The sequence below is a fragment of the Phytophthora infestans genome, genomic scaffold, assembly GCF_000142945.1.
Source record: "Phytophthora infestans T30-4 supercont1.12 genomic scaffold, whole genome shotgun sequence".
Taxonomy (NCBI): domain Eukaryota; phylum Oomycota; class Peronosporomycetes; order Peronosporales; family Peronosporaceae; genus Phytophthora; species Phytophthora infestans.
In genome coordinates this window covers 1,844,605-1,858,759 of record NW_003303747.1, presented here as the reverse complement: position 1 = coordinate 1,858,759, position 14,155 = coordinate 1,844,605, and positions in this window count along the sequence as shown.

The following is a 14,155-nucleotide window of genomic DNA, read 5'->3' as shown; positions in this document are numbered from 1 at the left end:
CGGCTTCCGTCACCTCAGAGTGCCTCTCACTCGTCGAGGAGACACTGACTCCTCTATTCTAAGTGGGGGAGAGGCTCGGAAAGCCCTTTCTTCCCAGGTCTCGAATGTGAGACCAGTTTCGCTGCGGAAACAGGTGGAATCCTTTATGGATACCAAGCTGAGCGTTGTCAGCAGGGTCCGCGATGCCATGGCAGCGGCCCAAGATAAACAAAAAAGTACTCCGACAAACATAGAAGAGGAAACTTAAGTATATTTAAGGTGAGGGACTTAGTGTTGCTAGACACGAGAGACCTACCCCTTGACACTGTCAGCTCTGTGGGCAGCAACAAGCTGAAGCACCGTTTCATCGGACGATTTGCAGTCCTGGTCAGACATGGTGCGTCGTACACCATCGACCTGCCAACGTCAATGACGACGCACCCGACGTTCTCCGTTGGACGTCTTAAGCGGCACTTTGATCCGCAGGGGGTTGATGACTCGCAGACTCACCTTGACCCAGCTTTTCGAAGCGAGGGCCGGTCACAGACGTCGACGAGGGCGTCGGAGCAGGCATTCAAGCCTCGGTCGAAACGGCAAGGCTGCGGTCAAGACCGTACGCCGGGTACGCACCATACGCGTACGTCTGGGAGTGTGCCGCAGGGGGCTTCGGACGTGGCAGCAGAGCCTCGATCCGTCGGATCATGCGAAAGGCCTCGTCCAGATCGGACGAAGAGGCCCGGCGATCCACCCGCAGGTGCAGGCTCGCGACCTCTCGCTCCAACAGGACCAGACGGCCCGCAAGACGAGCGAGCTCGCCCTGATTCCCGGCCTGGGCGGCAGCATCACCGCCAGTCCCAAGGCTAAGTGCAATCTCAAGCACGAGGACGCGCTGACGAAGGCGGTCAACCTCAGGGCCCTGCGTCAACCCGCAGGAGAAGCACTCGGACGAGAGTAGCGTTCGGGAGGCGCCGAGTACTCGTACTCGTACGAGGGCACCTCCACCCCTGCTTGACCGGAATGGAAAAGTCCACTACCACGTGGAGCCAATCCTCCAGTAGCAGCGGCGTCGCGGTAAGCGACAGCTTCTCGTGAAGTGGAGGGGTTTTGCCCACTCCGAGAACTCGTGTGAGCCGATTGAACGGCTCCTGATTGACTGCCCGAAGGCTGTCGCAATCTGGGAACAGAAGCGGCGGCAGCTTCATAAGTAGTCCAGGGCTTCTTGCCCGAACGGGGTACGGACGTTGACGACACTCCGTACCCGCGCTCATCGTGAGCGCTAGAAGCCGCGCGCTTCAGAATGTCCCTTGGCAGCATGCGCTTGCTAACCATGTGGGCAAACCGAACACGAAGATCACGCTGGTCCAGGATGCGGGACATCAGCTGATCTTCATGGAGTTCCCGTAACTCCCAGGGTGAGTAGTTGAGAGACTCCACCCAAGCCCAGAACATGTCCTCACAAGAACTCCAGTGGGTCAGTTCTCTGGAAGAACTTAGGGGTAGCCCCAAAGAGGGTGGAGACCACCCCGGTTCTCGGGCTTCTTACGACACGCTGTGAAGTCCTCAAGAGGGATACGGTGTGGCGCGAGAAGCACACACCGAGCCACCTCCAAGCTGTCAACAAACAACTGCTTTTTCTGGACAAGGGTACGTTTAAAAACATGTGGCCGCCAACAAGGCCACGGGAAGCGACGAGAAGCTCCAGAAAGAGGTCGTCCCCAGAGCTCTCCTCGGGAGGCCAATACCCTCTTGTGTTGATGGCAGCTCTCTGGCTGACGCGTGCCACCACCGAACCCCCACGCATACGCTGGGCAGCCTGGAATCCCTTCTGTTGCTGGTCGAGGTCATTCGAGACCTCCCGGGGCTCAGCGATAGCACCCTCCTCCTCCTCTTCTTCCTCCTTATCCTCCTCTTCATCCGAGGAGTCGAAGATACTCTGATAGATATGTTGAGTCTCCTTCTTCTCGCGGAGTGGAGACTTAGAGGCTGTACGTTTCTTTGAGGGCTTGGCGCCTTCGGTTTTAGCGGCCTTAGCACGCGCAAGACCCAAGCGAGAGACGTTTGCGAGGTTTCTCTTCCTCGTCGCCACCAGCTTTGAGAGAGCCCATAGCCTTGACGGTCGGGCTCTCAGAGCGCACCGACGTCCTGGGACTGTGATCACCGTGATCACTAGCGAGCGACTGCACGCTGTCGTCCTTTTCCTCGCTGGTCACTGGGCTGTGCCCTCCCGTAGAGCCCGCAGGAGCATTGCGCGTGCTCCCGGACTCGGCTTCGCCCTCACTGTCTGAGTCGAACTCACGTTCAGCGAACCGAGGGTTCGGACGGTTGTCTGGGGAGGCCGAGGGTGACGGACTGCGGCGCTTGCTCGTTCGCTTGCTCACAGCCGCGTCACCAGTAGAGCCAATCGCCTCGGAGGCGACCTTGGTCGCCTCCTGGAGGGTCGAGCCTTTGCCGTGAGGCTTAGTGCTCTTGGCTTGCGCCTAGCCTTGGAGCGTGTCTTCGCACCGCTCTTCGCAGTGCCACGGGGCATAGTAACGGTCGATGTGGAGACCAAGAAGAGGAGCGCACAGACTGCTGCTCGAGGCTATAACTGTAAAGTGAGCCTCGACCGCGCTCGCGCGCCAAGTTGATGTTTTTCGACTTTGAGAATGAAAGCTTGTGACGTACACTTCTTCACTCTGATTGGGCGCTAAACCGAACCTAAGTGGGGGAGGATGTAACGGGGTACGTAGCCCTAAATGCGGACCCCTAGTTACATAAAGTGTGACACGCCATACTTCGGGATATTTGGTACAAGGTACCAAGGTCGTCCAAAGCCAACCATTGGCTGATGACATTGCTTTTCTGTAGGTGACTTATAGTTTGTATTTAACTCAAGCTTAGTCTACCTATTAATATACTTAGTTTACAAACTACCTTAAATTGGTCACTTCGCTCCCTTTCGGTAAAAGGGGACCTGTGAACTGCCGTTCACTAAGCGTTTGTATGCACTCGGAAGTCAACTTCCTCTAGCGCAAGGTGCTGAATGACCCCGTCACATAGCCATTGCTTAGACCGGATTTTCGGCGTAAGAAAGCAGAAACGGCAGTTGTGCATACTAGTACTTGCTTGTGTATGCAGCTCGTGCGTCGGAGGCAGCGTGAGGGTGGCGACGGGTGTGTGGGATGTGGGTCGTTGCAGCTGGCACATTTTTGTTGGCGTTTGTGGCGTTTGCTGTATGGCTAGGGTTGTGGTTTAGCTGGTGTTTGTATTGAGGTAACATCTAGTTTGTCTGCTGCGCCGTTGGTCTAATGGTTAGGATTCATCCCTCCCACGGATGAGGTCGGGGTTCGATTCCCCGGCGGCGCACACCTTGCTTCTTTCTGTGTTGCGCAACCTGTTTGGGGTAGTCTCCACCTCCGGTTGCTCGTTCAGTCACCTGGTGGCCTGTTGCTCGGAGCACCTTTTGTCACTCTTTGCTGATATCTATTGCACTCCTTTGCCGAACTGTGTGAATTTATAGCTGCATTCGATGGTCTAGTGGTGGTTCTGTGAGCGCCGCATTTAATAAAAGAATGTCGCTCATCGGTCCCGCTGCTCGAACAATCTCTTGCCGAAGTTGCAGACCCAATATACGAGCCGGGTCCGAGTGAGTAGAGGGACTTCTCGCGCTTTAGCGCCCAATGGTGATCGATTCGTCCGAGCGTTGATAGGTTGCGAGTTGTCGTGTGATTCCAGCTGCCCATCGACCGATATAAAAATATAGCTACAACTGTGTTTGTTTGGCGCTGTTGTGCTGCGTGCCTGGGTATGCGGTAGTAGAGCACGGCGGTGGTGTAGTGTTTGAAGGTGTGAAAGGCATGTGTGAGCTTGTTGTTTTTATGTGGGTTTGGTTGTGAGTGTTTGGGGCTGTTTAGCGAGACGTTACGTGCACCGTTGGTCTAATGGTTAGGATTCATCCCTTCCAAGGATGAGGTCGGGGTTCGATTCCCCGACGGCGCAACTTTTGCCAGCTGTTACGGCAGATTGCACCACCTTTTACAGCCTCGACGCCTCCACGCACGTCCTACTGCATGTGGGCAACGCCTCCTTGACCTGCTGACCACCTAGCCATTGCTTAGACCGGATTTTCGGCGTAAGAAAGCAGAAACGGCAGTTGTGCATACTAGTACTTGCTTGTGTATGCAGCTCGGGTGTCGGAGGCAGCGTGAGGGTGGCGACGGGTGTGTGGGATGTGGGTCGTTGCAGCTGGCACATTGTTGTTGGCGTTTGTGGCGTTTGTTGTATGACTAGGGTTGTGGTTTAGTTGGTGTTTGTATTGAGGTAACATCTAGTTTGTCTGCTGCGCCGTTGGTCTAATGGTTAGGATTCATCCCTCCCACGGATGAGGTCGGGGTTCGATTCCCCGGCGGCGCACACCTTGCTTCTTTCTGTGTTGCGCAACCTGTTTGGGGTAGTCTCCACCTCCGGTTGCTCGTTCAGTCACCTGGTGGCCTGTTGCTCGGAGCACCTTTTGTCACTCTTTGCTGATATCTATTGCACTCCTTTGCCGAACTGTGTGAATTTATAGCTGCATTCGATGGTCTAGTGGTGGTTCTGTGAGCGCCGCATTTAATAAAAGAATGTCGCTCATCGGTCCCGCTGCTCGAACAATCTCTTGCCGAAGTTGCAGACCCAATATACGAGCCGGGTCCGAGTGAGTAGAGGGACTTTTCGCGCTTTAGCGCCCAATGGTGATCGATTCGTCCGAGCGTTGATAGGTTGCGAGTTGTCGTGTGATTCCAGCTGCCCATCGACCGATATAAAAATATAGCTACAACTGTGTTTGTTTGGCGCTGTTGTGCTGCGTGCCTGGGTATGCGGTAGTAGAGCACGGCGGTGGTGTAGTATTTGAAGGTGTGAAAGGCATGTGTGAGCTTGTTGTTTTTATGTGGGTTTGGTTGTGAGTGTTTGGGGCTGTTTAGCGAGACGTTACGTGCACCGTTGGTCTAATGGTTAGGATTCATGATGAGGTCGGGGTTCGATTCCCCGACGGCGCAACTTTTGCCAGCTGTTACGGCAGATTGCACCACCTTTTACAGCCTCGACGCCTCCACGCACGTCCTACTGCATGAGGGCAACGCCTCCTTGACCTGCTGACCACCTAGCCATTGCTTAGACCGGATTTTCGGCGTAAGAAAGCAGAAACGGCAGTTGTGCATACTAGTACTTGCTTGTGTATGCAGCTCGTGTGTCGGAGGCAGCGTGAGGGTGGCGACGGGTGTGTGGGATGTGGGTCGTTGCAGCTGGCACATTGTTGTTGGCGTTTGTGGCGTTTGCTGTATGGCTAGGGTTGTGGTTTAGCTGGTGTTTGTATTGAGGTAACATCTAGTTTGTCTGCTGCGCCGTTGGTCTAATGGTTAGGATTCATCCCTCCCACGGATGAGGTCGGGGTTCGATTCCCCGGCGGCGCACACCTTGCTTCTTTCTGTGTTGCGCAACCTGTTTGGGGTAGTCTCCACCTCCGGTTGCTCGTTCAGTCACCTGGTGGCCTGTTGCTCGGAGCACCTTTTGTCACTCTTTGCTGATATCTATTGCACTCCTTTGCCGAACTGTGTGAATTTATAGCTGCATTCGATGGTCTAGTGGTGGTTCTGTGAGCGCCGCATTTAATAAAAGAATGTCGCTCATCGGTCCCGCTGCTCGAACAATCTCTTGCCGAAGTTGCAGACCCAATATACGAGCCGGGTCCGAGTGAGTAGAGGGACTTCTCGCGCTTTAGCGCCCAATGGTGATCGATTCGTCCGAGCGTTGATAGGTTGCGAGTTGTCGTGTGATTCCAGCTGCCCATCGACCGATATAAAAATATAGCTACAACTGTGTTTGTTTGGCGCTGTTGTGCTGCGTGCCTGGGTATGCGGTAGTAGAGCACGGCGGTGGTGTAGTGTTTGAAGGTGTGAAAGGCATGTGTGAGCTTGTTGTTTTTATGTGGGTTTGGTTGTGAGTGTTTGGGGCTGTTTAGCGAGACGTTACGTGCACCGTTGGTCTAATGGTTAGGATTCATCCCTTCCAAGGATGAGGTCGGGGTTCGATTCCCCGACGGCGCAACTTTTGCCAGCTGTTACGGCAGATTGCACCACCTTTTACAGCCTCGACGCCTCCACGCACGTCCTACTGCATGTGGGCAACGCCTCCTTGACCTGCTGACCACCTAGCCATTGCTTAGACCGGATTTTCGGCGTAAGAAAGCAGAAACGGCAGTTGTGCATACTAGTACTTGCTTGTGTATGCAGCTCGTGTGTCGGAGGCAGCGTGAGGGTGGCGACGGGTGTGTGGGATGTGGGTCGTTGCAGCTGGCACATTGTTGTTGGCGTTTGTGGCGTTTGCTGTATGGCTAGGGTTGTGGTTTAGCTGGTGTTTGTATTGAGGTAACATCTAGTTTGTCTGCTGCGCCGTTGGTCTAATGGTTAGGATTCATCCCTCCCACGGATGAGGTCGGGGTTCGATTCCCCGGCGGCGCACACCTTGCTTCTTTCTGTGTTGCGCAACCTGTTTGGGGTAGTCTCCACCTCCGGTTGCTCGTTCAGTCGCTTGGCGGCGTGTTGCTCGGAGGACCTTTTGTCAAGCTTTGCTGATATCCATTGCACTCCTTTGCAAAACTGTGTGAATTGATAGCTGCATTCGATGGTCTAGTGGTGGTTCTGTGAGCGCCGCATTTAATAAAAGAATGTCGCTCATCGGTCCCGCTGCTCGAACAATCTCTTGCCGAAGTTGCAGACCCAATATACGAGCCGGGTCCGAGTGAGTAGAGGGACTTCTCGCGCTTTAGCGCCCAATGGTGATCGATTCGTCCGAGCGTTGATAGGTTGCGAGTTGTCGTGTGATTCCAGCTGCCCATCGACCGATATAATAATATAGCTACAACTGTGTTTGTTTGGCGCTGTTGTGCTGCATGCCTGGGTATGCGGTAGTAGAGCACGGCGGTGGTGTAGTGTTTGAAGGTGTGAAAGGCATGTGTGAGCTTGTTGTTTTTATGTGGGTTTGGTTGTGAGTGTTTGGGGCTGTTTAGCGAGACGTTACGTGCACCGTTGGTCTAATGGTTAGGATTCATGATGAGGTCGGGGTTCGATTCCCCGACGGCGCAACTTTTGCCAGCTGTTACGGCAGATTGCACCACCTTTTACAGCCTCGACGCCTCCACGCACGTCCTACTGCATGTGGGCAACGCCTCCTTGACCTGCTGACCACCTAGCCATTGCTTAGACCGGATTTTCGGCGTAAGAAAGCATAAACGGCAGTTGTGCATACTAGTACTTGCTTGTGTATGCAGCTCGGGTGTCGGAGGCAGCGTGAGGGTGGCGACGGGTGTGTGGGATGTGGGTCGTTGCAGCTGGCACATTGTTGTTGGCGTTTGTGGCGTTTGCTGTATGGCTAGGGTTGTGGTTTAGCTGGTGTTTGTATTGAGGTAACATCTAGTTTGTCTGCTGCGCCGTTGGTCTAATGGTTAGGATTCATCCCTCCCACGGATGAGGTCGGGGTTCGATTCCCCGGCGGCGCACACCTTGCTTCTTTCTGTGTTGCGCAACCTGTTTGGGGTAGTCTCCACCTCCGGTTGCTCGTTCAGTCACCTGGTGGCCTGTTGCTCGGAGCACCTTTTGTCACTCTTTGCTGATATCTATTGCACTCCTTTGCCGAACTGTGTGAATTTATAGCTGCATTCGATGGTCTAGTGGTGGTTCTGTGAGCGCCGCATTTAATAAAAGAATGTCGCTCATCGGTCCCGCTGCTCGAACAATCTCTTGCCGAAGTTGCAGACCCAATATACGAGCCGGGTCCGAGTGAGTAGAGGGACTTTTCGCGCTTTAGCGCCCAATGGTGATCGATTCGTCCGAGCGTTGATAGGTTGCGAGTTGTCGTGTGATTCCAGCTGCCCATCGACCGATATAATAATATAGCTACAACTGTGTTTGTTTGGCGCTGTTGTGCTGCATGCCTGGGTATGCGGTAGTAGAGCACGGCGGTGGTGTAGTGTTTGAAGGTGTGAAAGGCATGTGTGAGCTTGTTGTTTTTATGTGGGTTTGGCTGTAAGTGTTTGGGGCTGTTTAGCGAGACGTTACGTGCACCGTTGGTCTAATGGTTAGGATTCATCCCTTCCAAGGATGAGGTCGGGGTTCGATTCCCCGACGGCGCAACTTTTGCCAGCTGTTACGGCAGATTGCACCACCTTTTACAGCCTCGACGCCTCCACGCACGTCCTACTGCATGTGGGCAACGCCTCCTTGACCTGCTGACCACCTAGCCATTGCTTAGACCGGATTTTCGGCGTAAGAAAGCAGAAACGGCAGTTGTGCATACTAGTACTTGCTTGTGTATGCAGCTCGTGTGTCGGAGGCAGCGTGAGGGTGGCGACGGGTGTGTGGGATGTGGGTCGTTGCAGCTGGCACATTGTTGTTGGCGTTTGTGGCGTTTGTTGTATGACTAGGGTTGTGGTTTAGTTGGTGTTTGTATTGAGGTAACATCTAGTTTGTCTGCTGCGCCGTTGGTCTAATGGTTAGGATTCATCCCTCCCACGGATGAGGTCGGGGTTCGATTCCCCGGCGGCGCACACCTTGCTTCTTTCTGTGTTGCGCAACCTGTTTGGGGTAGTCTCCACCTCCGGTTGCTCGTTCAGTCACCTGGTGGCCTGTTGCTCGGAGCACCTTTTGTCACTCTTTGCTGATATCTATTGCACTCCTTTGCCGAACTGTGTGAATTGATAGCTGCATTCGATGGTCTAGTGGTGGTTCTGTGAGCGCCGCATTTAATAAAAGAATGTCGCTCATCGGTCCCGCTGCTCGAACAATCTCTTGCCGAAGTTGCAGACCCAATATACGAGCCGGGTCCGAGTGAGTAGAGGGACTTCTCGCGCTTTAGCGCCCAATGGTGATCGATTCGTCCGAGCGTTGATAGGTTGCGAGTTGTCGTGTGATTCCAGCTGCCCATCGACCGATATAAAAATATAGCTACAGCTGTGTTTGTTTGGCGCTGTTGTGCTGCGTGCCTGGGTATGCGGTAGTAGAGCACGGCGGTGGTGTAGTGTTTGAAGGTGTGAAAGGCATGTGTGAGCTTGTTGTTTTTATGTGGGTTTGGTTGTGAGTGTTTGGGGCTGTTTAGCGAGACGTTACGTGCACCGTTGGTCTAATGGTTAGGATTCATGATGAGGTCGGGGTTCGATTCCCCGACGGCGCAACTTTTGCCAGCTGTTACGGCAGATTGCACCACCTTTTTACAGCCTCGACGCCTCCACGCACGTCCTACTGCATGTGACAACGCCTCCTTGACCTGCTGACCACCTAGCCATTGCTTAGACCGGATTTTCGGCGTAAGAAAGCAGAAACGGCAGTTGTGCATACTAGTACTTGCTTGTGTATGCAGCTCGTGTGTCGGAGGCAGCGTGAGGGTGGCGACGGGTGTGTGGGATGTGGGTCGTTGCAGCTGGCACATTGTTGTTGGCGTTTGTGGCGTTTGCTGTATGGCTAGGGTTGTGGTTTAGCTGGTGTTTGTATTGAGGTAACATCTAGTTTGTCTGCTGCGCCGTTGGTCTAATGGTTAGGATTCATCCCTCCCACGGATGAGGTCGGGGTTCGATTCCCCGGCGGCGCACACCTTGCTTCTTTCTGTGTTGCGCAACCTGTTTGGGGTAGTCTCCACCTCCGGTTGCTCGTTCAGTCACCTGGTGGCGTGTTGCTCGGAGCACCTTTTGTCACTCTTTGCTAATATCCATTGCACTCCTTTGCAAAACTGTGTGAATTGATAGCTGCATTCGATGGTCTAGTGGTGGTTCTGTGAGCGCCGCATTTAATAAAAGAATGTCGCTCATCGGTCCCGCTGCTCGAACAATCTCTTGCCGAAGTTGCAGACCCAATATACGAGCCGGGTCCGAGTGAGTAGAGGGACTTCTCGCGCTTTAGCGCCCAATGGTGATCGATTCGTCCGAGCGTTGTGGCTGCGAGCTGTCGTGTGATTCCAGCTGCCCATCGACCGATATAAAAATATAGCTACAACTGTGTTTGTTTGGCGCTGTTGTGCTGCGTGCCTGGGTATGCGGTAGTAGAGCACGGCGGTGGTGTAGTGTTTGAAGGTGTGAAAGGCATGTGTGAGCTTGTTGTTTTTATGTGGGTTTGGTTGTGAGTGTTTGGGGCTGTTTAGCGAGACGTTACGTGCACCGTTGGTCTAATGGTTAGGATTCATCCCTTCCAAGGATGAGGTCGGGGTTCGATTTCCCGACGGCGCAACTTTTGTAAGCTGTTACGGCAGATTGCACCACCCGACATTTTCCTCGACGCCTCCACGCACGTCCTACTGCATGAGAGCAACGCCTCCTTGACCTGCTGACCACCTAGCCATTGCTTAGACCGGATTTTCGGCGTAAGAAAGCAGAAACGGCAGTTGTGCATACTAGTACTTGCTTGTGTATGCAGCTCGTGTGTCGGAGGCAGCGTGAGGGTGGCGACGGGTGTGTGGGATGTGGGTCGTTGCAGCTGGCACATTGTTGTTGGCGTTTGTGGCGTTTGCTGTATGGCTAGGGTTGTGGTTTAGCTGGTGTTTGTATTGAGGTAACATCTAGTTTGTCTGCTGCGCCGTTGGTCTAATGGTTAGGATTCATCCCTCCCACGGATGAGGTCGGGGTTCGATTCCCCGGCGGCGCACACCTTGCTTCTTTCTGTGTTGCGCAACCTGTTTGGGTAGTCTCCACCTCCGGTTGCTCGTTCAGTCACCTGGTGGCCTGTTGCTCGGAGCACCTTTTGTCACTCTTTGCTGATATCTATTGCACTCCTTTGCCGAGCTGTGTGAATTTATAGCTGCATTCGATGGTCTAGTGGTGGTTCTGTGAGCGCCGCATTTAATAAAAGAATGTCGCTCATCGGTCCCGCTGCTCGAACAATCTCTTGCCGAAGTTGCAGACCCAATATACGAGCCGGGTCCGAGTGAGTAGAGGGACTTCTCGCGCTTTAGCGCCCAATGGTGATCGATTCGTCCGAGCGTTGTGGCTGCGAGCTGTCGTGTGATTCCAGCTGCCCATCGACCGATATAAAAATATAGCTACAACTGTGTTTGTTTGGCGCTGTTGTGCTGCGTGCCTGGGTATGCGGTAGTAGAGCACGGCGGTGGTGTAGTGTTTGAAGGTGTGAAAGGCATGTGTGAGCTTGTTGTTTTTATGTGGGTTTGGCTGTGAGTGTTTGGGGCTGTTTAGCGAGACGTTACGTGCACCGTTGGTCTAATGGTTAGGATTCATCCCTTCCAAGGATGAGGTCGGGGTTCGATTCCCCGACGGCGCAACTTTTGCCAGCTGTTACGGCAGATTGCACCACCTTTTTACAGCCTCGACGCCTCCACGCACGTCCTACTGCATGTGGGCAACGCCTCCTTGACCTGCTGACCACCTAGCCATTGCTTAGACCGGATTTTCGGCGTAAGAAAGCAGAAACGGCAGTTGTGCATACTAGTACTTGCTTGTGTATGCAGCTCGGGTGTCGGAGGCAGCGTGAGGGTGGCGACGGGTGTGTGGGATGTGGGTCGTTGCAGCTGGCACATTGTTGTTGGCGTTTGTGGCGTTTGTTGTATGACTAGGGTTGTGGTTTAGCTGGTGTTTGTATTGAGGTAACATCTAGTTTGTCTGCTGCGCCGTTGGTCTAATGGTTAGGACTCATCCCTCCCACGGATGAGGTCGGGGTTCGATTCCCCGGCGGCGCACACCTTGCTTCTTTCTGTGTTGCGCAAGTAGTCTCCACCTCCGGTTGCTCGTTCAGTCACCTGGTGGCCTGTTGCTCGGAGCACCTTTTGTCACTCTTTGCTGATATCTATTGCACTCCTTTGCCGAACTGTGTGAATTTATAGCTGCATTCGATGGTCTAGTGGTGGTTCTGTGAGCGCCGCATTTAATAAAAGAATGTCGCTCATCGGTCCCGCTGCTCGAACAATCTCTTGCCGAAGTTGCAGACCCAATATACGAGCCGGGTCCGAGTGAGTAGAGGGACTTCTCGCGCTTTAGCGCCCAATGGTGATCGATTCGTCCGAGCGTTGATAGGTTGCGAGTTGTCGTGTGATTCCAGCTGCCCATCGACCGATATAAAAATATAGCTACAACTGTGTTTGTTTGGCGCTGTTGTGCTGCGTGCCTGGGTATGCGGTAGTAGAGCACGGCGGTGGTGTAGTGTTTGAAGGTGTGAAAGGCATGTGTGAGCTTGTTGTTTTTATGTGGGTTTGGTTGTGAGTGTTTGGGGCTGTTTAGCGAGACGTTACGTGCACCGTTGGTCTAATGGTTAGGATTCATGATGAGGTCGGGGTTCGATTCCCCGACGGCGCAACTTTTGCCAGCTGTTACGGCAGATTGCACCACCTTTTTACAGCCTCGACGCCTCCACGCACGTCCTACTGCATGAGAACAACGCCTCCTTGACCTGCTGACCACCTAGCCATTGCTTAGACCGGATTTTCGGCGTAAGAAAGCAGAAACGGCAGTTGTGCATACTAGTACATGCAGCTCGTGTGTCGGAGGCAGCGTGAGGGTTGCGACGGGTGTGTGAGATGTGGGTCGTTGCAGCTGGCACATTGTTGTTGGCGTTTGTGGCGTTTGCTGTATGGCTAGGGTTGTGGTTTAGTTGGTGTTTGTATTGAGGTAACATCTAGTTTGTCTGCTGCGCCGTTGGTCTAATGGTTAGGATTCATCCCTCCCACGGATGAGGTCGGGGTTCGATTCCCCGGCGGCGCACACCTTGCTTCTTTCTGTGTTGCGCAACCTGTTTGGGGTAGTCTCCACCTCCGGTTGCTCGTTCAGTCACCTGGTGGCCTGTTGCTCGGAGCACCTTTTGTCACTCTTTGCTGATATCTATTGCACTCCTTTGCAAAACTGTGTGAATTTATAGCTGCATTCGATGGTCTAGTGGTGGTTCTGTGAGCGCCGCATTTAATAAAAGAATGTCGCTCATCGGTCCCGCTGCTCGAACAATCTCTTGCCGAAGTTGCAGACCCAATATACGAGCCGGGTCCGAGTGAGTAGAGGGACTTCTCGCGCTTTAGCGCCCAATGGTGATCGATTCGTCCGAGCGTTGATAGGTTGCGAGTTGTCGTGTGATTCCAGCTGCCCATCGACCGATATAAAAATATAGCTACAACTGTGTTTGTTTGGCGCTGTTGTGCTGCGTGCCTGGGTATGCGGTAGTAGAGCACGGCGGTGGTGTAGTGTTTGAAGGTGTGAAAGGCATGTGTGAGCTTGTTGTTTTTATGTGGGTTTGGCTGTGAGTGTTTGGGGCTGTTTAGCGAGACGTTACGTGCACCGTTGGTCTAATGGTTAGGATTCATCCCTTCCAAGGATGAGGTCGGGGTTCGATTCCCCGACGGCGCAACTTTTGCCAGCTGTTACGGCAGATTGCACCACCTTTTACAGCCTCGACGCCTCCACGCACGTCCTACTGCATGTGAGCAACGCCTCCTTGACCTGCTGACCACCTAGCCATTGCTTAGACCGGATTTTCGGCGTAAGAAAGCAGAAACGGCAGTTGTGCATACTAGTACTTGCTTGTGTATGCAGCTCGTGTGTCGGAGGCAGCGTGAGGGTTGCGACGGGTGTGTGGGATGTGGGTCGTTGCAGCTGGCACATTGTTGTTGGCGTTTGTGGCGTTTGTTGTATGACTAGGGTTGTGGTTTAGTTGGTGTTTGTATTGAGGTAACATCTAGTTTGTCTGCTGCGCCGTTGGTCTAATGGTTAGGATTCATCCCTCCCACGGATGAGGTCGGGGTTCGATTCTTCGGCGGCGCACACCTTGCTTCCTTCTGTGTTGCGCAACCTGCTTGGGGTAGTCTCCACCTCCGGTTGCTCGTTCAGTCGCTTGGCGGCGTGTTGCTCGGAGCACCTTTTGTCAAGGTTTGCTGATATCCATTGCACTCCTTTGCAAAACTGTGTGAATTGATAGCTGCATTCGATGGTCTAGTGGTGGTTCTGTGAGCGCCGCTTTTAATAAAAGAATGTCGCTCATCGGTCCCGCTGCTCGAACAATCTCTTGCCGAAGTTGCAGACCCAATATACGAGCCGGGTCCGAGTGGGTAGAGGGACTTCTCGCGCTTTAGCGCCCAATGGTGATCAATTCGTCCGAGTGTTACTACGTTGCGAGTTGTCGTCCGCCCGTCGACCGATATAAAAATATAGCTACAACTGTGTTTGTTTGGCGCTGTTGTGCTGCGT